The sequence below is a fragment of the Trachypithecus francoisi genome, unplaced genomic scaffold (assembly GCF_009764315.1).
Source record: "Trachypithecus francoisi isolate TF-2019V2 unplaced genomic scaffold, Tfra_2.0 Lachesis_group1, whole genome shotgun sequence".
In the NCBI taxonomy this organism is placed as follows: domain Eukaryota; kingdom Metazoa; phylum Chordata; class Mammalia; order Primates; family Cercopithecidae; genus Trachypithecus; species Trachypithecus francoisi.
In genome coordinates, this window is record NW_022681454.1 from 133,910,658 (window position 1) to 133,937,413 (window position 26,756).

The 26,756-nt window shown below is 33.6% G+C and overlaps 1 long non-coding RNA gene across 1 annotated transcript in view; it reads right to left on the reverse strand.

Moving 5' to 3' along the window:
- The window catches only part of LOC117085917, a 419,918-nt gene that overhangs the window by 288,044 nt on the left and 105,118 nt on the right, over positions 1 to 26,756 (reverse strand). Inside the window, exon 2 of the long non-coding RNA XR_004438131.1 lies at positions 5,055 to 5,094. This is a non-coding gene — a long non-coding RNA (uncharacterized LOC117085917). The remainder of the gene's footprint in view (positions 1 to 5,054; positions 5,095 to 26,756) is intronic.

The following is a 26,756-nucleotide window of genomic DNA, read 5'->3' on the forward strand; positions in this document are numbered from 1 at the left end:
TATTGCTGAACAGTATTTCATGATGTTGATGTATGACAGTTTGCTTGACCATTCACCTACTGAAAGACATTTGAGAAGTTTAAAGTTTTACATTATTAAAAATAAACCTGCTATGAATACGTATGTGCAAATTTCCGTGTGAAAATAAATTTTCATTTCTTTGGCGTAAATTCCCCAGAGTGAAAATGCTGGGTCATATAGTAAGCCCAGTTTTAAAAATAACTGATAAAATACTTTCTAGTGTAGCTAAACCGTTTCTCATTCCCAGGTATGAGTGATCCAGTTTCTCCACATTCTCGCCAACATTTAGTATTATCACTATCTTTAATTTTAGCCATTCTGATACATGCATAGTGATATGTTACTGTGATTTAGATTTTACTTTCCTAATGTTTAATAAATCTGTACATCTTTCATCTTCTTTGGTGAAACATTTATTCATGTGTTTTGCTCATTTTCTAATTTTATTGTTTTTTTCAATGTTGATGTTTGAGAGTTCTTTATATAGTAGAAACACTTTGTTGACTAAGATTAATAAATATACTCTCCATGTCTGCATCTTGACTTTTCACCTTCTTAAAAAAGTTTTCATGAGGCAAAAATTGTGATTTTAATGAGGTCAGTTACCAATTTTTTATTTTGTGAATTGTACTTTTGGAGTCATATCTAAAAACTCTGGGCTTAGGCCATGGATGTTTTTCTTACATATATTATAAATATATTTTTATATATACATATAAATATGAGGTATACATCACATTTTTATATGTATATATAAGTATGTGGTATACATTATAAACATATGATTTATAGTTCATAATAAATGTATACCACATATTTTTATGTTGTGTAATTTTACTTTAAGCCTATGATCTATTATGAGTTAATTTTTGTATAAGGTGTGAATTTACACTAAGAATTTTTTTTTTTTCTTGACTATGGATGTTAAATTTCTCTAGTGCCTTTTTTTGGCAAGAAACCACTCCTTTACTGAATTACTTTCATTTGTTTGTCAAAGATTATTTAGACATATTTGTGTAGATATATTTTTGGATTCTCTATTTGGTTCTATTGATCTATGGGTATCTTCTTCTGGGAATACTACACGTTCTTGATTACTGTAGCATGAATGAAGTAGATCTCTCCAAATGTATTAGTCAGAGTTCCCTAGAGGGATAGAACTAATAGAAGATATGCATTATATAGGTAGATAGATAGATATAGATATAGATATAAATATAGATATATAGATATTAACTTATGCAATCACAAGGTCCCACAATAGGCTCTCTGCAAGCTTGAGGAGCCAGGAGAGCCAGTCAAATCCTCAAAACTGAAGAGCTTGGAGTCTGATGTTTAAGGGCAGGAAGCATCCAGCACAAGTGAAAGATGTAGGCTGGGAAGCTAGACCAGTCTCGCCTTTTCATGCTTTTCTGCCTGCTTTATATTCCAGGGGAGCTGATTAGATTGTGCCCACCAGAGGGTGGGTCTGCTTTCCCCAGCCCACTGACTCAAATGTTAACTGCCTTTGACAACAACACCCTTACAGACACACCCAGAATAAATACTTTGCATCCTTCAATCCAATCAAATTGACACTCAGTATTAAGCATTACACCAATAGTCTTCTTTCATTTCTCTCATTATCTCTTTTGTAGCTTTAAGCATTCAACTCCTACAGATGTTTTGTCAGATTTACATGTAATAATTTTACTTTATTTGGTGCTTTTGGGAATGGCATTGCATTTTTTATTTTGTTTTTCAATTGTTTATTGTCAGTGTATAGAAATACATTTAATGTTTTTGTGTTTGCTGAGTCATATGGTAGTTGTATTTTTAGTTTGTTTCTTCTTTTTTTAAGACCGAGTTTCACTCTGTCTCTCAGACTGGAGTGCAATGGTGCAATTATGGCCTACTGTGGCCTCAACCTCCTAGGCTCAAGCATTCCTCCCACCTCAGCTTCCCAAGTATCTAGGACTACACGCATGCACCACCACATCCAACTAATTTTTATTTTTTGTAGAGATGGAGCCTCACTATTTTGCCCCGTTTTTAGTTTTTTGAAAAACCTCTTTACTGCTCTCCATAGTGGCTCTACCAAGTTACCTTTCACCAACAGTGTACAAGAGTTCCCCTTTCTCCATCTCCTCACCAGCATCCATTATTGCCTATCTTTTTGATAAAAGCCATTTTAACTGTGGTGAGTTGATATCTCACTATGATTTGATTTACATTTCTCAGGTGATTAGTGATGTTGAATTTTTTTTCATGTACCTGTTGGCCATTTGTATGTCTTCTTCTGAGAAATGTCTACTTAGATCTTTTGCTCATTTTTAACTTTTTTACTATTGAGTTGTTTGAACTTCTTATACATTCTGATTATTAATTCCACGTCAGCTGGGAGTTTGCAAATAATTTCTCTTAGTCTGTGGGTTGTCTCTTCACTTGGTTTATCTCTTCAAATATGTTAATTTAAGGCATGGGAAGGAGGTTAGTCACCTTGATTATTTGGCAAATCCACTTCCTAAATGAATGAAATTATGAAAAAAATTCTTGGTTATCTTTCCAGGTTTTCTTAGAGTTCTCTACACAATGATATGTAATGATATCTCGATACAATGAAATGTATTGTATTTAAGATATGATTGTATGATTTGTATATGCTCCAGTCATATATAAGATACTATGGAATATTTATCCATGATACCTCTTCCATTCATAGTAACATAATATTTTGACTATCATAAATATACATTTGTGCTATAATTACAATTTTCAGGGCTAACACTTTCAGTAGTTTCCATGTAAAATCACTGCCCTCATTGATCTTGCATTCTAGTGGAGTGACGGAATTTTCTCTGAAAATGCTATTCCACCTCTAACACTTGATAGCTGAGTGTCTTGGGGGAAATTTATTAACCTCTCCGGCCTGCAGTTTTCTCATCTGAAAATTGGGGAAGACATCTAACTGGTAGTACTACATGAAAAGTAAATAAAATATATAAATGTCATTAAACGAGACTTACATAATGACAGGCAGTAAAAACATGGCCTCTGGTGTTTGATTCTATGTGTGTGACCTTCCTTAACAAATTGCCCAATGTCTCTGCCTCAATGTCCTAGTTTTTAAAATTGAGATAATAATGGCACCTCTCTCATAGGACTGTGAAGAATAAAAAATTAATAAATGGAAAAAATGGTACAGTTTAGCTCCCAGTAAAAGTTAACTATTTTCAATTACATCAAAATAAGATGTAGAATATACTTCCAGGGAATGTGAAAAGAAAAAAGTCCATAATTTGATAGGTACATTTTAGAAAGAAGTATGGCTAATTCAGAAGTCAGGTTCAAATAATTTCTTACCAGAAATCATTTAAACTATTTAACCAGGCCTAAAGCTTGAATTGCACTTACCTAAAATATTTCTTCCAATGAAAAATTGAAGAAAAAGATAATCATAAACCATAGCTTGCTCTTATCTGTTCGCTCTTTACTTTCTATGGCAAATACTGAATCTTCTGATCTTTAATTATATGTGCTAACAGTAGTCTCACAAAATCTAATACTGATCTGTAAACATGAGTTAGACAATATTTGTAGAACTTGATATAATGTTAATTTACAATTTTCTGCTCTACAAATGTTTGCATAAATAGTGAATTGAGGTGTTTCTGTTTCCATGATCTTTGTTTAATTAGACACTTTTGGCAATTCAACCCAATGGTAAGGGAAAAAATGACAGATAATTTCTTCTTTGCATTCAATTTCATTATGTAAGCTCTTTGGAAAATAAATTTCCAAAAATCTTTCACATGCCACTGTAGCTTCTCTGTTCCATCTAATGAAAAACGACTATGTTTAATTTGTTATAAAATATTCACAATTCATTTTAATAATATCAGGAAAAAAGACTAATGGTATTGTTTTAGAAAAGCATTAATTCTGAGATACTCCCTTCTCTGTAGATCTTTCACACACATAGAAACAAATAAATTTCTCTTTCTTTTAGAGATCTATAGATTAAGAGGTGAGGGCAGAGTTCTCTAATTTAGAATATTCATTATAAATATATAAATGAAAGCAGTAATAAAATGTGAACCTGAAATTTAGGATTAATTTAGTTTTCTCTCACAAATGCTTTGTGGTGTGGTGTGTATTGGTATACATCCAAACTTGTGTACAAACACTCCACTAGGAGACTGAAGATGAAGCCCCTTATCCTAATTCAAAGTATTCTTTTAAAAAGTGAATACATTCTCAGGATAAAAATAAAACTGTTAATGTGTGTATCACCATGTTAAAACAGTGTCCTTGTTATTATTCCATAGCAACTGACATTGAAGTAATGCCATGGGTTGCCGCGTTCTGCCTGTTAACTTTAAGCATCTGGTTAAACTTATTCCTTCATTATTTAAAAAAATAGGGTTAAAAAAGTCTGAGGATTCAGAAAGAAAGACCAGAATAAACAAGTTAACCTTCAAAGGCAAAGAATGTTATAAGGAGATGCGTGTACACGTGTGTGTGTGTGTGTGTTTGTGTGTGATTGTGTTCAGAAGATTTCAGGATGTTCTAGAAATTCAAGAAGCTTTACCTTTGTAATACAAGGACAGGGAATTAGGAAAGAAGGGAAAAAAGCAAGAAAGTGTTTTTGAAAAACTAAATGCCACTTTGAACACAGAAGTGACTGTATAGAAGGGAAACAAGTCTATAAAAGAGCAGCAGATTAACTGAGCATCGAACACCGAATATGACTTAAATCACATGTACATAAGTTATTGCGTAATGTTACACATTAAAGACAAAAATAATTTTCCCAATGATTTCAGCCAGAAAACAATAAAACAACAGGCAAGTGAACTTTGAGGAAACAGGGATCAGAATAGCATTATGTTTTTCATCAGTGAGAAGAAATGTTAGGAGATAGTAGAGCAAGGTCTCAAAGCAGAGAGGGAAAATGTGATAAAATCTAGAATTCTATATCTCAATAAATTATTAATCAATTTTTACTTGATAAGTAAAGCTCATTAATGCAAAATTATTCAGCATTTACTTACATAAAAAGTTCCTCCCAAGGAAATTATTTGCACATTGATTCTGGAAAGTGAGACAAAAAAATAAAAAATAGTGAATATTTTTAATGCCCAATTCTCAACTTCTTTTCACCTCTCATTCTCCTAAAGCAATAGTAGGGGATTGGGGAGAGGCCAGTTAAGTCCTTTTTAAATGCTGCTATGAGGAAAAGTTAAATGCTAGCAAATTAAAACTACATGATAAATTGGTTTTTAGGAGATGACTCTCCAGCTATCTAAAACATATTAGGACTTAGGATTCTATGAAGATCTAAAAACAACTGTAATCAGCGATTGTTGATTGAGGATTATACTGTTGTAAAATATAGTCATAGTTCAAAAACATGTAAACACAAAGTCAGCATGATTTTAAGAGTTAGTGAAATATAAAAAGTAAAAATACACTTGCCATTGACAGTAAGACTATTCACTGTTGAACGGCACAGCTGCAGTGATGTTAGAAACCAGAAGAGGAAATGGAACTGTGTACAATACTTGTTTCTGAATTGAACAGTAGTTAAACAATCATAATAATAAACCAATTTTTAATTTTCAACTTTTAGGATCAAACTATACAGAAAGCAAAACACAGTTAACTATTTGTAACATAATAGGATACAAATATTATCAGTCATAAAGTGAAAATTAAGATGAGGATAGAGGAACTAACATGCTCCTCTCACAAAATAGAAATTGGAAATATAATGTTTATAGTTGATAAAAATTGGACATTTCAGTAGGTTTTCTAAAAAAAGTAACAAGAAATATTAGTTGAAAAATTTTAGGATATTAAAATTATCAAGAATTGGAATAAAGAAGGTGGGAGAGGAGTTGAGGGTAGAGAAATAAGTTAATAGCTCATCTATCACAAACCAAAGACAATAGAAAAATATCTATAGTCGATGAATCAGAAAATAACAGTATAAACATATGTGTTAGCTATGTGAAGGTGAGCAGCAGAACAGCTCCAAAGAGACATTAATACAGTCTCAGTGAGCAGAGCTAGGCATGCAGAAGGTTAGTGCAAACAATTGCTGAGTTTAACTCCATCAATAACATGCAATTTATTTTTTTTGAAAAATGTATATCACTCTGAGGTAGTTTTTATAAATTAAAAAACCAAATATATATGTCCTATGTTTTAATGGTATTTTACTTATTGTGAGACAAGTTTTGGCAAACATGGTGTTAAACTAATAGTTCTAATAAGTTCAAATCAATGATAAATTGCATTATTTATATTGCATCAAAAAGAATAATTGGAATGTTTAAAAAATACTTTTGTTAATACTTTAATATTTCAAACATTATTTTATACCATAAAATATCATCATTCACTTTTGTGAAGTAAAAAATATATAACTATATTATAAATTCTATCTATAGATGCCTTTCCTAGATTTTTCTCCTTTACTTTTTTCATTTGTGTGCAATTAATAGTTAACAACTTAGGTTTCTGAATCCTAAAATTTGGAAAATAATAACATGATTAACAACAGGAACTAGCATTATTAATTGAAGATGATGAGTCAGACACTGTGCTGACTGCTTTAAATGCATTATCTCATGTATTAGTCAAAATAGCCTTCTCACTTAGGAATTCTCGTGACCTCTGCTTTGAATACAGGGAAATAGAGGCTAAAGTGGCAAAGTATCTTGCTCCAGATTTCTTCTTTCATTTAGTCAATACATATTTATTAAAAATGTATCATTTGATAGGTTTGGTACACATCAATGGGGAAAAAAAACAGACAAAACATTTTTACCTGATGGAACTGACATTTTAATGCGTGGTTATACCATTAGCAAATAAATGAAATAAATACACTGTGTAGTTTTCTACAAACTACTAAATATTATGAATAAATAAATGTCATGAAACAGATTGGTACACAATTGCAATTTAAACTATGGTTGTCAAGATACGTCTTGTTAAGAAGGCATCATCTGAGCAAAGATTGGAAGGTTGTGAAGACAATGGCTATGTGGATGTATGCATGGAGGTCACTGAAGGCAGGAGTAACCAGTGGAAAACTTTAAGACAAAAGCATGAGGACATGTCTGGAGGAGAGAGCTTATAAAGAATAAGAATTTCATTCTTTTACTAAAAGTGTAATAAGCCATTATAAGAATTTCAACTTTTACTAAAAGTGTAATAAGCTACTCATAATTCTCAAAATGTTATGAGAAAGAAAACAGTGACTATGCCTGATTGAATGAGGCAACTCTCAGCAAGAAAGTCACACTCCAACTGAGACTGGAATTATTATTAAGAGCCCACTGCATGTTCTGGAGAAAGGAATATGGGCAAAGGAATGAGCAAATGACATGTTAAAGATGCCAAGACATGGCCACATATGGGGTGTGAGGGAAGAAAGTTTCTGCATGAATGAAAATCAGAAGACCTGGATAAAACCAAACATTACAATTTCAATGCTATGTAGAGATTTAGAAGTTTTTTTGTTTTTTGTTTTTTGTTTTTGTAGGCTATTGGGTACCAGAAAACATTTTTAAACAAGTTGTTTAGGTGCCACTGTTTTTTTGTTACCTATTCTGTCAATCAGGCAAAATTAATAACATTCTATTCATTCACTTGTAGAACTGGAGTCTTAAACTTGGAATCAAAATTTGTTTGTTTGTTTGTTTGTTTGTTTTTTCCCCCAAGAAGATTCCACTGGTGGTGCTGTGGAGGATATGCTCAGCAAATAAATTTTAAAAAATTTAAAAGCATGCACTATTCTAGAGTTTTGAGCCTAGTACAATGACAGCCCAGAGCAATGAAGCAATTGATTATTATGATAGGTGGTTGCAGTGACATATAGGGGTTGGTCTTCCAAGGACATAAGAATTACAGAGGTATTGAAGGGGAATATTTGCATACAGAAGATAAAATGAGGCTTAAAAACAAGAACTGGATGATGACTCGGTTAAAATACAAAACTGTATGCAACCTAAAAACCTAGAACATATTCACAAGCTACAAAACTATTGACTACATTTTGCTTGCATTTAACAGTTAATATAGATGAGGCTTCCAACTGTGAGCACCTTTTCCAGTACTAAGATAAGCTTTTCTGATTCTCATCTGAAACGTTAGAATGTTGAATTTGGTAATATTTAATGTTTCTATCATTCTGTAAGTCTATGAAATACCAAAGGTAAAATTGTATTTTTTTGTTTTTTCTTTTTGCTAACCTCCAAATCACTTTCACCATTTAGACTAGTTATTTTTCTCTAATGTAGAATCAGACTTGTATTAGATGTCATTTAGTTCTATAAAGGCAACATGAAGGCTTTTATGATTATTTACATAATCAAATAAATATTACAAATGCTAATTACCACAGTTACTTTTATCTTCCCTAAAAATCAAATATGCTGGTGACCTTTATGTTGCTTGTTAGGTGTCCTCCCTCTTTTGTGAGTGTCACACAAAACTGCTTGTTCTCACACTGTGACAACTTCTTTTTCTGTCACTAATATAAGCAAAAGCAAATTTTCTCAGAGAAAAAAACTTATTTAAATACTATGTTACTCAGTAAGAGGTAATGTACAATTTTCAGCTCAAGGTATCTTGTCTCATTATTGCCCCACTCTTGTGGATTTCTTTGAATAGAAAGACACTAAGTAGGCTTTCTATAGAGGAGAGTGTAATAAAATACCTAGTAATCATTTTACAATTAGTGGAAAAACCAGAATAATAAAAATATATGAGTGTTAGTATATTTCTCTCCAAAAGATATACTCAGTGTCTGCTCATATTTACATTTAGGATTGAGCAATTATTATATATTTTTTTCTGCACGTGAATTTTTTAATGATGTCCACATAAGTGCTATGTATCCCAATCTTTCCCCATATGCTGGGAAAAAATATTATTTTCTTAAAATGATCTTACATATAACACTAATAATTTTACTTTAAAAAAATAAATTATACAATTTGGTATGTAATGAAGAAATAATATTGATTTCAGTTCTTCATGAAAGAGATCTAAAAAACTAATCTATTACTTCTGTTAGTGAAATAAAACACTACATTTCAAAACACTTAAACATAGTTTAAATCAATAATTTATTTTAAATTTTTAAAATATTTAAAAATTTTAAATTATAAAATCATAAATCCTTATTTAAATTTCTGAGACTATGACATTTATCAAAATCTGATAATCCCTCATACAGAATAAAACAAACTTATTATATTTTAGACTCCATGTGATTTAGAAAATACTAGGGTATTAAAAATACTTTATGAGATTTGGTTTTCTTTCTCTCTTCCCCCAAAATACTAATTATATATTAGACCTTGTTCAAGAGATTCCTACAGATATACATACATAGATACATAAATATATATGTAGAGTATATACACATTGATTTAAGTCTTTTGGTTTTAGATTCACTCATTGAAAATACCTTTTCTGGGCCTAGTCCATGGAGATGTAAATAGTAAATGAGAGAAAAATTCTGCCCTCATGAAGTTCATGTTCTACTTTAGTAGACAAGCACAAATAAATGAATAAATAAGCTTGTCATTTTTTTAGTAAGGGAAATGAGGAAAAGAATAAAGAAGAATGGTGGGGAGTGATGGAGCTAGTGGACATTTTACATTATGAAGTTAGGGAAGATGTTCCAGTAAGTGTTCATCAGAGAGACTTGGATAAAATGATGAAGCAAGCTGTGCAGTAAAAGACTAATGGTGCCTAAAAAAAAAGTCTGGCTCTTTGCCCCAACCCCTAGGAGGTAACCTCTAAGTCCTTGAAATGTTCCATCTTATGAATGACTTTGTTTTCCTGGGGGCCTGGGACCATGCTAAATATTCTATATTAACAGTATGACTTATGATACGGGTCTTGGGCCACAGAGTAACAGCTCAACTTCTAAAGGGGCTGGAGTCTAAGGTCAGTCGTGTGAGTGTTCAGCTTTTTGTATCTGACGCATATCCAATAAAGTCTTTGGATATTAACGTTTAGGATAGCATTCTTATGTTGACAACACTATGCATACCGTCAAGCACTGTTTTAGGGAGAAGTGATCACTGTACACATGACAGCACTATGAGTACAAATGAAAATTCTACCTTTAGTTTTCCTGAACTCTGCCCTGTTTTTCTGTTGCTAGTTTTAATCAATATCCTTTCAGTGAAACACAATGCGTCCATGAGCATAATGGCTTTTCTCAGCTCTGAGTCTTTCTAGTGAATTATGAAAACCTGAAGTAATCTCAGGAACTTCCTAAAGTTTATACGAGCCAGATGAAAGTCTCGATAAAGTTTACTATTAAAAGAGAAACAGTAAGTACAAAGAACCTGGGATAAAAATTAATTTGGCACCTTCAAGGACGTAAAATGAAAACTGTGACTACAGTAAAGTTAGGAGTAGGAAGGATAAAGTGAGAAAGTGATGACACCAATAGACTTTTATAGGTCCATGATAAGGTATTTGGAAGTTGTTATGATAGTGAAGTGAAGCCATTTGAGAGTTTTGATCAAGAAAGAGACATAATCTTTATTTATTCTTTAAAGCACAAGTCTCAGCTGCACTGTAGAAAATTCTAAAAATGGGAGACATACTAGAAGTAAGGAGACCAGTTACAGGCTGTTGCATTAATGTGTGAGTGAAACGATGGTCCTTTGTGCTTGGCGGTGGTAAGGGAGTGGGAGGGTTAAGACTGTGAAAATTTGTCAGATTCATTACATCTTTTGAGATTACAGATGGCAAACTTTATGGATGGATGGGATTGGGGGTAGAAATAGAAAGAGGGAGATCAAACAGGTACTCCAAGGTTTTTGGCTTGAACAAGTAAGTATCTGGGATTGCTAATTACTAAGATATGAACACTGAGAGAATGACTGATTTGTGAGGGAGATATCAGTTATACTACTTTGGAAGAGTTTAAATTTGAGCTAAGTACTGGATATTTGTGCAGAGATATTTAGTAGACAAATATATGTATCCAGTGCTATGAGGTAGTAGAATAGATAAAGATACATAATTGAGAATTATTAGAATTTAGATGGTATAGATTAGGATAAAATATGAAACATGGGTCAAATCTATGCCACCATCTTTTTTTATAAATAAAGTTTTATTGAAACACAGTTATGCCTATTACTTTCCATATTGCCTATGGCTGCTTTCACACTACATTGACAAAGTTGCACAGTTGTGATTGAGACTGTGTGACCCACACAGCCTAATTATTTACCATTTAACAATAAACTTTTCTTATTTCTGGTTTAGATATTATTGTGAATCAAGAGACTTGATGGGATCACCTAAGACAGTATTGTTTCTCCTAGAATCTTCTTTTTGTGCCTATGTAAATGCTAAAGTATGTGGTTACACTGAAGATATAAATTTTAAAGCCATCGGTAATAAAAATACAGTGACTAATCAGTAACATGGGTCTAGATGAGATTGTCTATGAAATAATAATTGGAAAAAAAAAAGTCAGCAACTGAGCCCTGGGAAATTGCAATATTTAGAACCTGGAATGAGGGTAATTCAAAAGGGAAGTACCTTAGATGTGTCAATAAAGGTAGGGTGAGTGCATATGTCCTGAAAACAAAGTGAAGAAATAATAAGTTAAAATTTCCTGACTGATTCTGCCAGTGTCCTCTGATTTTATTGTGGCTCAATGTGATACAAGTATTGTGATTCACCAAGTAAACTAATAAACCCATTAAGAGAATGGTAGCTTTGCCCAAAACAATCAAATGAATAACCCTCCCCCAAGAAAAATAAATAAAACAAACACATTTAACATACATACATTGGTAAGGTTTGTGATTTGGAATTTTCTACATACATTATTTCACAAAGTTGTCTTTGAAAAAAGCGTGTATTATTTCCCAATTAAATGAAGTTCAGGAGGGTCACTCTTATTGAAAATTATAAGGCCCATAAAATTAAATTTTTCTTTTGTTTTCATACTTATTTCCCCCAAAATGAATCCTTTTCTTTTTCACATCATATGTTCAATACTCTCTTTCTCAATTAATTATGTCTTCCTGGAATTCAATAGCTGATAAGACTTCTTCTGGCCAAGTGATTAGTATACTGAGTGGTATGGTTAAGTTTTGTGTCCCACCCAAATCTCATCTTGAATTTTATTCCCCTTAATCCCCATATGTCAAAGGAGAGACCAGGTGAAGGTAATTGAATCAGGTGATCAGTTTCCCCCATGCTGTTCTCATGATAGTGAGTGATTTCCCATGAGATCTGATGGTTTTACAAGGGGCTCTTCCCCCTTCACTCAGCACTTCTTCCTGCTACCTTGTGAAAAAAGTGACTAGCTTCCTCTTTACCTTCTGCCATGACTGTAAGGTTCTTGATATCTCCCCAGCCATGCTAAATAGTGTCAATTAATCCTCTTTCTTTTATAAATTACCTAGTCTCAGGCAGTTCTTTATAGCAGTATAAATATGGGCTAATATACTATGCCTAATGAAAGTGTAAACATCTCTCTTAATTTGTTCCTTTATATGTAATTATAAATCATATAAATTGCAAACTCTGTTTTTTATTGAAAAAATTATATACAGAGAATGATTCTGGTAAAATGGCTGAGTAGGAAGCACCAGGAATCTTTCTTCATACATAGATTACAATTGCACTGGGAGAACCATCTGACATAACTATTTTGAAACTCTAGAGTCCACTGAAGACTTGCAACATCTAAATGGATATCTGAAAGGTAAATTGCCATTAATTTCAGTCAATTTCAACTCTTGCCACAGTATCAACTATCAATCCTCTCCCACCCCAATGGCAAGCAGCGGTGCACGTTGCAGGAGTGGTTTACACAAAGTTTGTGAGAGTCCAGGTTGGAAACAGGTCAGAGCACGTTGCAGGAGTGGCTTACATAAACTTTGTGAGAATCCAGGATGGAAAAGGAGTCTGTCTTCCAAATACAAGTGATCTGTGTTCTGATCTTCGATTGATGCTTTCGATCTTTAAGATGCAAACACAAAAGCAAGCACAGCTGTTGTTTTTGCACCTCCCGTCATTTTTGTGAGACCCTACCCCTCCCACTGAAGTGATTTTCAGGAGATTTCATAGGCCAGGGCCTCTTTTAAGCTTTCAAATTTTTATTTCTCATTTAGTCACCAAACACTAAGGAACAACACTTTCAAAAACAAACACATACATGGAGGAAAATAGAAAGTCACTTTACATGCCCAAGGAAAGAAGTCACCTCAGAAAAGACCTGTAAACAGTTTAAGGTTATAATTCAAGCTGATCCTCAACACAGAGGCAGCCTATAGTGGTACAAATGAAAGAAGAAAACCCTAGAGAAAGGAAACTCTCTGATTTCCAGAATCACTATGTTATTAAACTCAAATATTGTTTTCAATAACAACAAAACAAATCACAGATCATACAAAGAAACAGAAATGTATGGTCCTCCAAGGGAAAATATAATATACCAACAGGAGCTGCTCCTGTAGAAGACCTGATGGAGAATCTACTAAACAAAGGGTTTTGAGCAACCCTCTTGAATATGCTTAAAGAATTCAAGGAAGACATAGAGAAAGCTAAAAAATCAGCCTGAACAAAATAACAATATAAATAAAGAGATAAAACACCTCACAATCAACCAAAAAGAAAATCTGGAGCTGAAAAGCACAATTACAGAAACAAAAAGTTTCTTAGAGAAAGTTAAGGCAATTTGGAGCATCCTATATCTAGCAAGCTGTCAATCAAAAATGAGGAAGAAAGTAAGACATTCTCAGATAAACAAAACCTGAGGGAGTTCATTCCCAATAAACCTGTACTGCAATATGCTAAAGGTAGTCTTGCAGATGAAATGAAAGGTCACTAGATAGTAACTTGAAGCCAGAATAACTAAATAAAGATTTCAATACAAGTAAATACATAGGCAATTATGAAAACTAGTATTAATATAACAATGCTCTGTAACTTCACTTTTGTTTTCTACACAATTTAAGAAGCTAATAACATCTAAACATATTAGTTTAGGTTCATGGACACACAGTGTGTTAAGGTGTAATATTTCAAAACAACAACTGAAAGAGCTAGGGATAAAGATATAAAGAAGCAATGTTTTTATATATTACTGAAATTAAACTGGCATAAATTTAAATTAGAGTGTTCTAACTTTATGGTGTTAAAAGTACTCCCATGGTAACCACCAAGAAATAGCTAAAGAATATACACAAAAGAAAATAAGAAAATAATTTAAATCTTTTACTACAAACCAACAACACAAAAGAAGATATTAATGCAGGAAATGAAAGACAAAAATGTTATAAAACATATGAAAACAAATAACAGAGTGACGGAGTCCCTTCTTATCATCCACTACTTTAAGCATAAATAGGTTAAACTCTACAATCAAAAGACAAAAACTTCAGAATGAATTTAAAAACAACAATGATCCATCTATTTGCCATCTACAAGATATTTTAGATCTAAAGTCATGTGCAGGTTGAAAGTGAACCGGTGGAAAAGAATATTTCATATCAATAGTAACCAAAAGAAAATATAGGTGGCTATATTACTATCAGACAAAATAAACTGTAAATTGAAGCAGCTTACAAGAGCTAGAGAATATTGTATATTAAAAGAGTTTCAATAAAATAAGAAGATCCAAGTATTATAAACATGTACACACCTAACAACAGACCAATGTATATAAAACAAAAATGGACAGAATTGAAGGAAGAAATAGGAAGTTCTACAACAATGCTTGGAGACTTCAAAATTCCACTTTCAATAATGATGGACCAGACAGGAGATAGGTAAAGAAAAAAAATGTTTTAATAATGCAATAAACCCACTAGATCCAGCAAACATATACAGAGCACTTTGCCTAAGAATAACAGAATACACATTCTTGTCAAGTGAATATGGGACATGTTCCAGGATAGACCATATTATGATATGAGCCACAAATTAAGTCTCAATAGCTTTCAAAAATAGATATGGTACAAAGTATCTACTCTGACTATATAACTAGATGAAGTTAGAAACCAGTAACAGCAGGAAAACCGGGAAATGCACAAATGTGTTTAAGTTAAGCAGCACATTCTTAAACAACCAGTAGATAAAAGAAAAAAAATCACAAGGGGATTTAGAAAATACCTTTAGACAAATGAAAATGAAAACTCAACATAAGAAAACTTATGGTAATTGTCAAAACCCAGCTCTAGCAGGGAAATTTACATCTATAAACAAACAACCCCATTAAAAAGTGAGCAAAACATATGAACAGACACGTTTTTAAAAAAGACATACATACGACCAAAAAGCATATGAAAAAACTCCGACTGTTGGTGGGAGTGTAAATTAGTTCAGCCATTGTGGAACACAGTGTGGCAATTCCTCAAAGACCTAAAAACAGAACTGTCATTCATCCCAGCAATCCCATTACTGGGTATATACCCAAAGAAATATAAATCATTCTATCATAAAGACCCATGCATGTGAACAGCATTATTAACAAGAGCAAAGACATAGAATAAATCTAGTTGTCCATCAATGGATGAATGGATAAAAAAAAATGTACATATAAATCAAGGAATATCATGAAACCATAAAAAAGGACAAGATCATCTTCTCTGCAGAAGCATGGATGGAGCTGGGGGCCATTATCCTTAGCAAACTAATACAGGTATAGAAAACCCAATACCACATGTTCTCACATATAAGTGGGAGCTAATTGATGAGAACACATGTGCACATAGAGAGAAACAACACTTACTTGGGCCTGTTGATGGGTGGAGAGTGAGAGGATGGAGAGAATCAGAAAAAAATAACTAATGGGTGCTAGGCTTAATACTCGGATGATGAAATAATCTGTGCAACAAACTCCCATGACACAAGTTTACCTATAGAACAAACATGCACATGTACTCCTGAACCTAACATAACAGTTAAAAACATTAAAACATTTAAAAAGCAGAAAGATCTCAGGTGAACAACCTACCTTTACAACTTCAAGAACTAAAAAAAAAGAACAAACTAAATGCAAAATTAAAGAAGGAATGAAGCAATAAAGATTAGAGTATTATAATGAAATTTTAAAAAAATCAGGAAAAAAATAGAGAAAATCAATTAAACCAAAAGTTAGTTCTTTGAAAATAAGTACAAAATTATAAACCTTTAGATAGACTAAGAAATAAAATAAAGATTCAAATTACTAAAATCACAAATGAAAGTGAGGATAATATTTCCAGTATTATGATTACAAGAGGGTATTACAAAAATTATGTGACAACAAGTTTGTTAACCTAAATTGACTGAATAAACTCCAAGAAATAAAAATCTACCAAGACTAAATAATAAAATTCAAAACTCTAAATAGACCTATAAATAAAAAATCTCCTGAAAAAGAAAAAGGAAAAAAACCACCACCTGATGCTTTCACCAATATATTCTGTCAAACATTAAAAAAAAAAAAAAAAAAAATTAAAGGAGGGAATATTTTCTAAATTATTCTTTGAGGCCAGCATTACCCTAATACCAAAGATGGACAAAGAGAGTACAAGAAAAGAAAAAAAATCTAAATCAATATATTTTATGAACATTAATACTAAACTCCTCACAAAAAGATAGTAAACCAAATTTAGTTACATATTAAAATAATTATACAGCACAAAGCGGGGTTTATTTCTGGAATTTAAGAATGGTTTCAGATATAAAAATGGATTAATATACCACATTAATAGAATAAAGGAAAAAATAGAATAATTGCCAATGAGAAAATACATTGGTCAAAATTCAACATCTTTTCATAACAAAAACACTTAGCAAACTAGATATAGAGGAAAACTACATTACTACATCAACATTTAAAAAGTCATATTTTGAGGTGGTTGGATCACCTGAGGTCAGGAATTCGAGAACAGTCTGACCAACATGGGTGAAACCCCATCTCTACTAAAAACACAACAATTAGCTGGGCGTGGTGGCTCATGCCTGTTATGCCAGCTACTCGGGAGGCTGAGGCAGGAGAATTGCTTCAATTTGGGAGGCAGAGGTTGCAATGAGCCGAGATAGCGTCACTGCACTCCAGCCTGGGTGACAGAGCGAGACTCTGTCTCAAAACACATAAACAACCTGCAGTGAACGTGATATTCAATGATGAAAAACAGAAAGCTTGTTCTCTAAAATCAAGAAGAGGGCAAGTATACCCATTTAGCCACTCCTATTCAACATCATAATGGAAATTCTAGCCAGAGCAGCTAAATAAAATGCATCTAAATGGGAAAAGAAGTAAAACATCTGTTTGCAGATGACATGTTCTTATATGTAGAAAGCCCCAAAGACTCTACAAAACAACTCGTTATAACTAGTAAATGAATTAAAGCAGCAGGACACAGGTGAGTATACAAAAATTATTTGCATTTCTATATAATGAAAATGAACAGTCAAAATGTGAAATAAAGAAAACAATTCCACTTACAATAGCATCAAAAATAATGAAATAATAATGAATTAACTTAATCAAGGAAATAAAAGACTTGTACAATTAAAACTATAAAACGTTGCTGAAAGAAATTAAAGACATAAATACATGGATGGGAAGACATTCCATATTTATGTATTGGAAGGCTTAATATTATTAAGTTGTGAATACTACCAAAACCAATCTATAGACTCAATATACCTAATATCAAAAACCCAGTGACATTTTTGTAGGAATACAAAAACTTTTCGTAAAGTTCATATAAACTCTCAAGGGACCCCCACTGGCCAAAACAATCTTAAAAAGTAAAAACAAAGTTGAAGGAATCACACTTCCATATTTCAAACTTCACCACAAAGCCACAATAACCAAAATAGTGTGGTACCAGCATAACGACAGACAGATAGATCAATGGAATTGAAGAGATTCCTGAAATGAACTCTCACATATTTGATCAAATAATGTTGAAAAGGATGCCCAAACTATTGAATAAAGAAAGGACAGTATTTTCAACCAATGGTGCTATGAAACTAGATACCCACATGCAAAGGAGTGAAGCTGGATCCTTTCCTAATGCCATGTACAAAATTAACTCAAAATGGATCACTGATTTAAACATTTCTCCTAAACCTCTAAAACTCTTGAAGAAAACACAAGGAAAAAGCTTGACATGCTGGATTTGACAATATCTTGATATGACACCACAGGCAAAAGCAACAGACGACAAAATAGACAAATTGGGCTTTATGAAAATTAAAACTTTTGTGCCTCAATAAACACTAACAACAGAGTAAAATCCAACCTACAGAATGGGAAAACATACTCAAAATCATATATCTGATAATGTATTAATATCTGGAATAGGCAGATAAATCCTAAAAATCAACAACAAAAACCAGTCTAATTCAAATGAGGGAAAATTACTGGAATGGACAGTTCTCAAAGAAGATATATGAATGACCAACCAGCACAGGCAAAAAGATGCTAAACATTATTAATTACTAGGGACATGCAAATCAAAACCACAATGAGATACCACCTCATACCCATTAAAATACTGCTATTTAAACAACAGGAGCGTTTTGGCAAGGATGTGAAGAAATTAGAACACTTGAGCACTGTTAGTGAGAATTTGAAACTGACCAGCACTATGGAAAACAGTATGAAGTTTCCTCAAAAAGTTAAAAATATAATTACAATGTGATCCAGCAGTTCTACTTCTGGATATATACCTAATGGTATACTTACTTCTGTAGGTTGGATTTTACTCTGTTGTCAGTGTTCATTGAGGCACAAAAGTTTTAATTTTCATTAAAGAGATATTTGTATACCTATGTTCATAGCAGCATTACCCACAATAGCTAAAATGTGGAAGCCACAGATGAATGAGTAAGCAAAAGTGGTATACATGCACAAAAAAGTTATTCCATATTAAAAAAGGTAATTTTACATATCATACAGCATGGATGAACCTTGAGAACATTATGCTAAGTGAAATAAGCCAGTCACAAAAAGATAAATACTGTATAATTGTACTTATAAGAGGGACATACACTAGACAAATCATAGAGATATAAGGTAGAATGGTGCTTGCCAGGGACTGCAGAAACAGGAGAATGAGCAATTGTTATTCAATGGATACAGAGTTCCAGTTACGCAAAATGAAAAAGCATTCTGCCGTTGGATGGTAGTGATGATTGCACAACAATATGAATGTATTTAATGTCACCGAACAGTACACTTAAAAAGATTAAGGGCCGGGCGCGGTGGCTCAAGCCTGTAATCCCAGCACTTTGGGAGGCCGAGACGGGAGGATCACGAGGTCAGGAGATCGAGACCATCCTGGCTAACACGGTGAAACCCCGTCTCTACTAAAAAATACAAAAAAAAAATTAGCCGGGCGAGGTGGCAGGCGCCTGTAGTCCCAGCTACTCGGGAGGCTGAGGCAGGAGAATGGCGTGAACCCGGGAGGCGGAGCTAGCAGTGAGCTGAGATCCGGCCACTGCACTCCAGCCTGGGCGGCAGAGCCAGACTCCGTCTCAAAAAAAAAAAAAAAAAAAAAAAAAAAAGATTAAGATGGTAAATTTTACGTGTATTTTTCCACAATAAAAAAATTTTATATATCCATTTATATATAATATAGAAATATATATATATATGTATTCTGAAAAATTGTGGCGATAAGGACTTTGGGGTATATAGTAGTCAATGATGTATCTAACATCACTATTTTTCGTAGTTATTCTTTAGATTTCTACTTATTGTTTGAATAGAGAAAAGGATTTTAATAAAAGTATAATTCTACTCACTTCATGTCTTAAATTGCCTGAGATATTTGACTGAATATTATTTTCCAACCTTAATTTTGTAGGCTATTAGACAAGTTATGAATAATATTATTTGATAGTGATAGTCACCATGACTGCCAGGACTGAAAGATGGATTCACTCATATATAAATATAAAGGAATAAATGTGTAAAACTTTTAGAGACAAACAAAATACTTGACAACTTCTTGCAATGTGCAGTGTTTAAGAGAAAAAAATCACTGTGATGTATGACTATTATGTAAAAGGGCATTGTATAAAAATTATAGCAAAGATCATGCACATGTGTATAGAAGTGATTAGCTTAAGTACTCTAACAATGTGAATTACATTTTCAAATAAACCTAATTAAAGCATTTGTATATTAGTTTCCTTTTTTGAGGTCTGAACAGATTCTTCTGAAATTGTATTGGCAAAGTTTAAATATACATGGTATAAAAGTGATTTATGTTTCTTCAATCCAGTGTTCTCAAAATATGGTCCCTGGACTAGTGGCATGAGCATCACCAGGAAACATGATGGAGAAACCGAAAAAGATGGGTCAGCAATGTGCTTTTTAACCAGGGCTTCTAGGTGATCATGATGCACCTTTGACAACTACAGTCTTATCTTTTTCAATGGAGACAAATAAAGAGTTAAAGCTTGAGTTGAAGAGTTAGATAGAAGGATGTGTTTTGTGGGATCTTTGAAAGCCAGAGACAATAACATTTCTCTGGAAAGCGTCTTTGCTTTTCAACTATATTGAGGAAGTATACTTGCTAACATTGAGTTTAGTTCAAGAACCAGGAGAACATAAAGTTTGTAAGCTTTATCTTCCATGGAAACACATTTTGTATTAGTATACATTCCTGCAGAAAGATAGTGTAGACTAAATATAAAGGACAATGGCATCACAAAAATTAATCTTAACTCTGCCTAAAATCTCACCATTAGTTGAGCATTCTCACAAGAAATCTGGGGGCAAAGGAAAAGAACCCTAACCATCTTCTGTTTTTCCGCCCTTCTTCTGCACATCCTCTTTCTGCCAGTAAATCCTTTATCTGTTTAGCTAAATAAATCTAAGTCTTATAGCTGTTCATGGCTTCCTCCTCCCACTTCATGACCATCAAGAACACTGCAAAATGTTACTGATGAATTTGGGTAGTTTCATAGGCCAATGAACAATTTGCAGTCTTAATGATTTAAACTTTCTATCCTTCTACTGTATCTGAAATTGAGAATAATTTCACTTTGTTATATGCTATCATACCTATAATATTACTGACCCATATCTATTATTTCTTATCCTTTTGTAGAATTACAATATTATCTTACATGAACGTAGGATATATGGTAGTAACATTAAGACTGATGGTTAATTCAGTCTTTTGAGAAAGCATTAATTTATACACAATTTTCACATCACAATAGTAAAAATTCAGTAAGAAAATTAAGTTAATTTTTAAAAACACGATTAAAATGAAAACTGATAATAGTTTTGCACCACTTATGTTTATGTCTAATCTTTTTCATAATTAATGAAAGACTAGAACACATCAAATGTTCTGAGTGAGAAATAGCTATGTTGATAATGCCAGAAATACATTTTATTCCTTTAATACACTGGAAACTTTAAGTTTCTTAATATATATATAAAAAAAAAAACTAGTTGGAGTGTACTATAGAATGCAGCAAAAGCAAATACTCAAGTACTCCCCCAAGTCCAGTTGTTTTACGCCATTGCTGTGAATTGTGATATTCCATTTTACTCTTATCTTGTAGATTCCCTTGGTATTTAGCAGTGGAGGTAATTTTCCATCTCTGTAGTTAGTTTATAAGCTTCTCTTGCCACTTCCCAAATTGCACTATTTCGTCTGTCAAAAACAGCTGGGCTGAGTAAGAAAATAATACTGGTCAATTAAAAAAATGCAATCTAGAAATGTGAACTATTTGATTACACTAAAATAGAAAGTTTAAACTAATCATTTGCTAATCTTCTCACATCTTCTTTGAAACAGCTTTTTATGAAAAGGTTAGCAGAAACATCAATTTTGCGGGTTCTGAACGGTTGGTTTGCTGGGAAAACATACACAGTATTTTGTAAATGTGTTGTTAAGTAAACTACGGTTGATTTCAGTGAAATTATTTTGGTTTACAAGAGGGATTCTACATAAATACTCTCAAACTGAGTTCTATTCCTTTCAACATCAAACTATATTTGAATTAGTTTAGTGTTAGTCATATAAAAATGTAAACAAAACAATTCTAAAATTACTAAATTTGGATCTAAAAATGTAAAATGTTCTTGTTTATCTAAATTGCTCATTGCCTTATGTTACTAAGGAAAAACTGTTGAAAAACTCATTTCTTATAATGAGTTTCTTAGGATCAAGTACAAATTAAAATGCACAAGAGATATACCGCTTATGCTCTTTTGGTTGTGAAGTTAGTTTCCCCACATACTGTCTGCCAGGCTTTGAAAAGCAGAGGTTCCTACTTTAAACTTTATGTTAACCACTGCCAAATATAAGAGTGACATATGCCTCTTAAATCACTGAGTAATATGAATAAAAATGAAATACAAACCACATAGGATGAAACAGAAGAAAAGGGAAATACAAACAAGAAAAATGCAAGTAAGAATCAATAATACCAAACATGTAAATTACAGCTGTAAACATAAAGGATTTCAGCTCCCCTATTAAAAGAGCACACTATTAAATTGAATGTTGCAAAGGTCTAAATATACGCTATGCACAAAATAAACCCCTAAGAGAAAAGAATAGAGATGTATAAAAATAAAAGAATAAGCAGTGAAGGAAAAATAAAGAAGTAGCAAAATGTTTATCAGGCAAAGTACAACTTAAGATAAAATTAGGCACGGTGGCTCACACCTGTAATCCCAGCCCTTTGGGAGGCCAAGGTGGGTGGAACACTTGAGTCCAGGAGTTTGAGACCAGCCTGGTCAACATGGAAAGACCCTGTCTCTGCAAAAAATTTCAAAAATTAGCCAGGTGTGGTGGTATGTGCCTGTAGTCCCAGCTACTGGGGAGGCTGAAGCATGAGAATTGCTTGAACCTGGGAGGTGGAGGTTGCAGTGAGCTGAGATCACACCACTGCACTAAAGCCTGGGTGACACAGCGAGACTCTGTCTTAGGAAAAAAAAAAAAAGATAAAAGATAAAATCACCCAAGAGAGTAAGTAAAGCTGGTTATTTAGTAGTGGTAACATTTACAACACTGAATAGTACATGCTATTCATAAAATTATATAGATCAAAAAAATATAACCTGCAAATATATGAAACAAGGTTTGAATTAAGTAATAGGATTTGTGGAAAGTTTTTTTTTTTTTTTTTTCCCAGTGAGGAGCAGATTCTGAAATAATTTAATGTTCAGAATACTTATTGAGGGTCCTTAGAGGGGACAAAGGAGAAGCAGGATTGAGCAAAGAAGTAAAGTTAGATTCAGGCCTCAAAACTTCAGTCAATATTACAGGAATTTGTAGAGCTGGAATGGTATCTCAGAGTTGTTGACCTTGAGTCAGATTTTATATCACCACTGGACCAGTTACTGGATGTAAGCTACGACCTAAGATCATGACTGGGTGAAGCAGCCATCCACATCTGAGGCAATTCTGAAGGGGCTGTAGTTAAAGGCTTTTTGCCAACAGCACTCCCTGCATGTAGAGGACTACGTGCTCGCAAAGGAGACGTTCCGATAAGTCCTGCTCTTGCAAAGGAAGCAGGGCGTTCCTGATAAGTCCTGCTTTTGCAAAGGAAGCAGGGTGTTCCTTCCCTGCTTGCAGGGAGGACTAAGGAGCCAGCTGCAAACGGCAGACCCTGGGGGCTTGTTTATGTGTAAACATCTTAAAAATCCAGAAAGTCAGGGAAAGGTCAGAAAAGCAACAATGTGTCTTGTGACTTGGCAACATTCCACAAACGACTGTATAAAATAAAGCCGAGCACGCCATTTGCGGTGGCCGCCATGTTTGTCTTGTCTTGTGTTGTCTTGTGTGTTCATTCCTTTGTTTAGGAAACACGCAGACCCCAACACCTGCATCTGAGGGAACAAGCCGTACTGGGTAAAATCAAAGCACGTGTAAAGGACAACTGACACGCAGACAATGGTTTATCCAATAAATCATTTTGTTTTGCAGGTATTTTGTCTACATAGTATCATGTTTTCTTCAACTATTTTCTCAGCATTGAATAATGCCAATAATGTCTTCAGTTATGATATATTTATATAGATAAATTACATTTTCACACCGTTGAGAGAATTTTTAACTTTATATTCTCTAGATGTGGAGTGCAAAGGTTCAATACATACCGAAGCAAATTGGTGTCCATTGAATAGTGTATAACTATATAATACCTTAAGTAAATCCCCGAAGATGTGTATTTTTTAAAATACTTGCTAGGTTTATTACTTAGTTAACATTTGCTGAATTATAAAAAGCAAAGTAAAAGAAACAGGGTTAATTTGAATACATCAAAATTGAGTAGTGTTTGAATTAAGGAAAAGATATTCTGAAATTTAGTGCCATCTTTTTTTGCCCAGTCAATACTGAGGTATACATTTTGGAGAAACAAAATAAATGCAAACACCAAATATCATTGCTAAATATTTCAAATGACAAAAGTACTGGAAAGTTTACACTTTATAGGTAATGTGATGGCTTCTCTAAGTGTTGTTCAATATCTATTATTATAGAAACACAAACTTGGCTTCCCATACCTGCAGATTACATGACCCCATGCTTCTGGTCAGCTTCTCTGGCCTACAAGATGAACTGGCAGTGGGGCTACTGACATCAGTACCCACAAACACACCCCTCACACTTGGGGATGAGCTCTCTCCTGAGACATGTGATTAATACCCTTCTCCAGAAACATGTTCATGGGACCCTATAAGCCAGGGATGGAGAACCAGTGACTTTTAAGTCTATGGCAATAGACACCATCCAGAAAGACTGGGTCTTGCTAGAAAACCATAGAGAGAGGCCTCAGTAGATAAAGTCACAATTGCCCATCTCTTGGAGCTGTGATTTATGCTTTGTGACAGGGTGATTGCCTTCTGAACAGTAGTTCAATTAATATATCTTCACCCATAGAAAGATATCAAATTTTTGCTCGCAGTTAGGGTGATAAGAACAGCATTTAGAAAGAAGAAGCAGGTTGCCAGGCATGGTGGCTCATGTCTGTAATCCCAGCACTTTGGGAGGCCAAGGCAGGCTGATCATCTGAGGTCAGGAATTCTGAGACCAGCAAGGCCAACATGGCGAAATTCCTTCTCTACTAAAAATACAAAATTAGCCTGTTGTGTTGGTGTGCGCCTGTAATCTCAGCAACTCGGGAGGCTGAGGCAGGAGAATCGCTTGAATCCAGGAGGTTTCACTGAGCTGAGATTGTGCCAATGCACTCCAGCCTGGGCATCACAGCGAGAGTATCTCTAAAAATAAAAATAAAAATAAATAAAAGATAAAAGAAAGACATAAGCAGGTTAATAATTCTTCAGTTCACTTCACCCTTTGAAGAATTTAAATACAAGGAAGATAGGCAATTTAGCAACAAAGGGATTAAACAAAAAAGAAATAAAAAGAAACCAAAAAGGTAAAATTAATTTCTTGGTAGATTAAAATTATTATTTACTGTAATTATCATAATAAATTCTTAAGTCATCAAATTAATTATTTAAAATGTGCTAAAGTGCCACTGCACTGAAAAGTACAGGATTTTTCTGAGAGAATCCAAATGAGATCTACAGGCATGGAGAACAGGAACCATATTGAGGAACTGCAAAACTTAAGATTTTAAAATGTCAATTACCGGCCAGGCGCGGTGGCTCATGCCTATAATTCCAGCACTTTGGGAGGCCGAGGTGGACAGACCACGAGGTCTGGAGATCGAGACCATCCTGGCTAACACGGTGAAACCCCATCTCTACTAAACACACACACACACACACACACACACACACACACACACACAAAACAAAAATTAGCCGGGCGTGGTGGTGAGTGCCTGTAATCCCAGTCACTGGGAGGCTGAGGCAGGAGAATGGCATGAACCCAGGAGGCGGAGCTTGCAGTGAGCCCAGATCACACCTCTGCACTCCTGCCTGGGCAACAGGGCGAGATTCCGTCTCAAAAAATTTTTTAAAAAATGTCAATTATCCTAAATTGAGATACGCACTTAAAATAATCCCAATCAAAGTTTCAACTGGTATTTGTGTAGAAATCAATAAGGATAATAAAAAATTATATAAAAATGCAGACACGTATAAAGATAGAAAAAAGGAAAAGACTAGCATCCAGAAGATATTCGTGTATAGAATCACTGATTTATGACAAAGATACCTATGCAATTCCATGTGGAAAGAAAATCCGGGAGACACTGGATATGCAATTACAAAAATATGAATTTTTAGCTCTCCCACATACCACATCTTAAAATGAATTCCAGATGGATTTTATACCAATATGTGAAGATAAAACCACAGAGTCTATAGAAGAAAACATTGCAGATTATTTTATAAGTAGTTTTTAAACTAAATTCAAAAATTACTAAACATACATCAAAAAATTCATCAGACTTCATCAATATTCAACTTTTTGTCTTAGCAAAAGACATTGCTAAGTACATGAAAAGGCATTAAGTCAGGCAAAGATTGACTAAGAACTCAGATCTATACTATATAAAGGACTTCAACAAATTAATCAGCAAGCACACAAAAAAACTGGTCAAATGCTTGAACTGACACTTCATGTTACTGGTGACTGGGGATGCTGACCATCTTTTCATATGTTTATTGTTAATGAGCAATAAACATATGAAAAGATGGTCAGCATCCCCAGTCACCAGTGAAACGTCAGTGAAAACCATGAGACACCATTACAACCCATGAATTGCAAACTTTATTTTAAAGTTCCATTTTGTTTTTA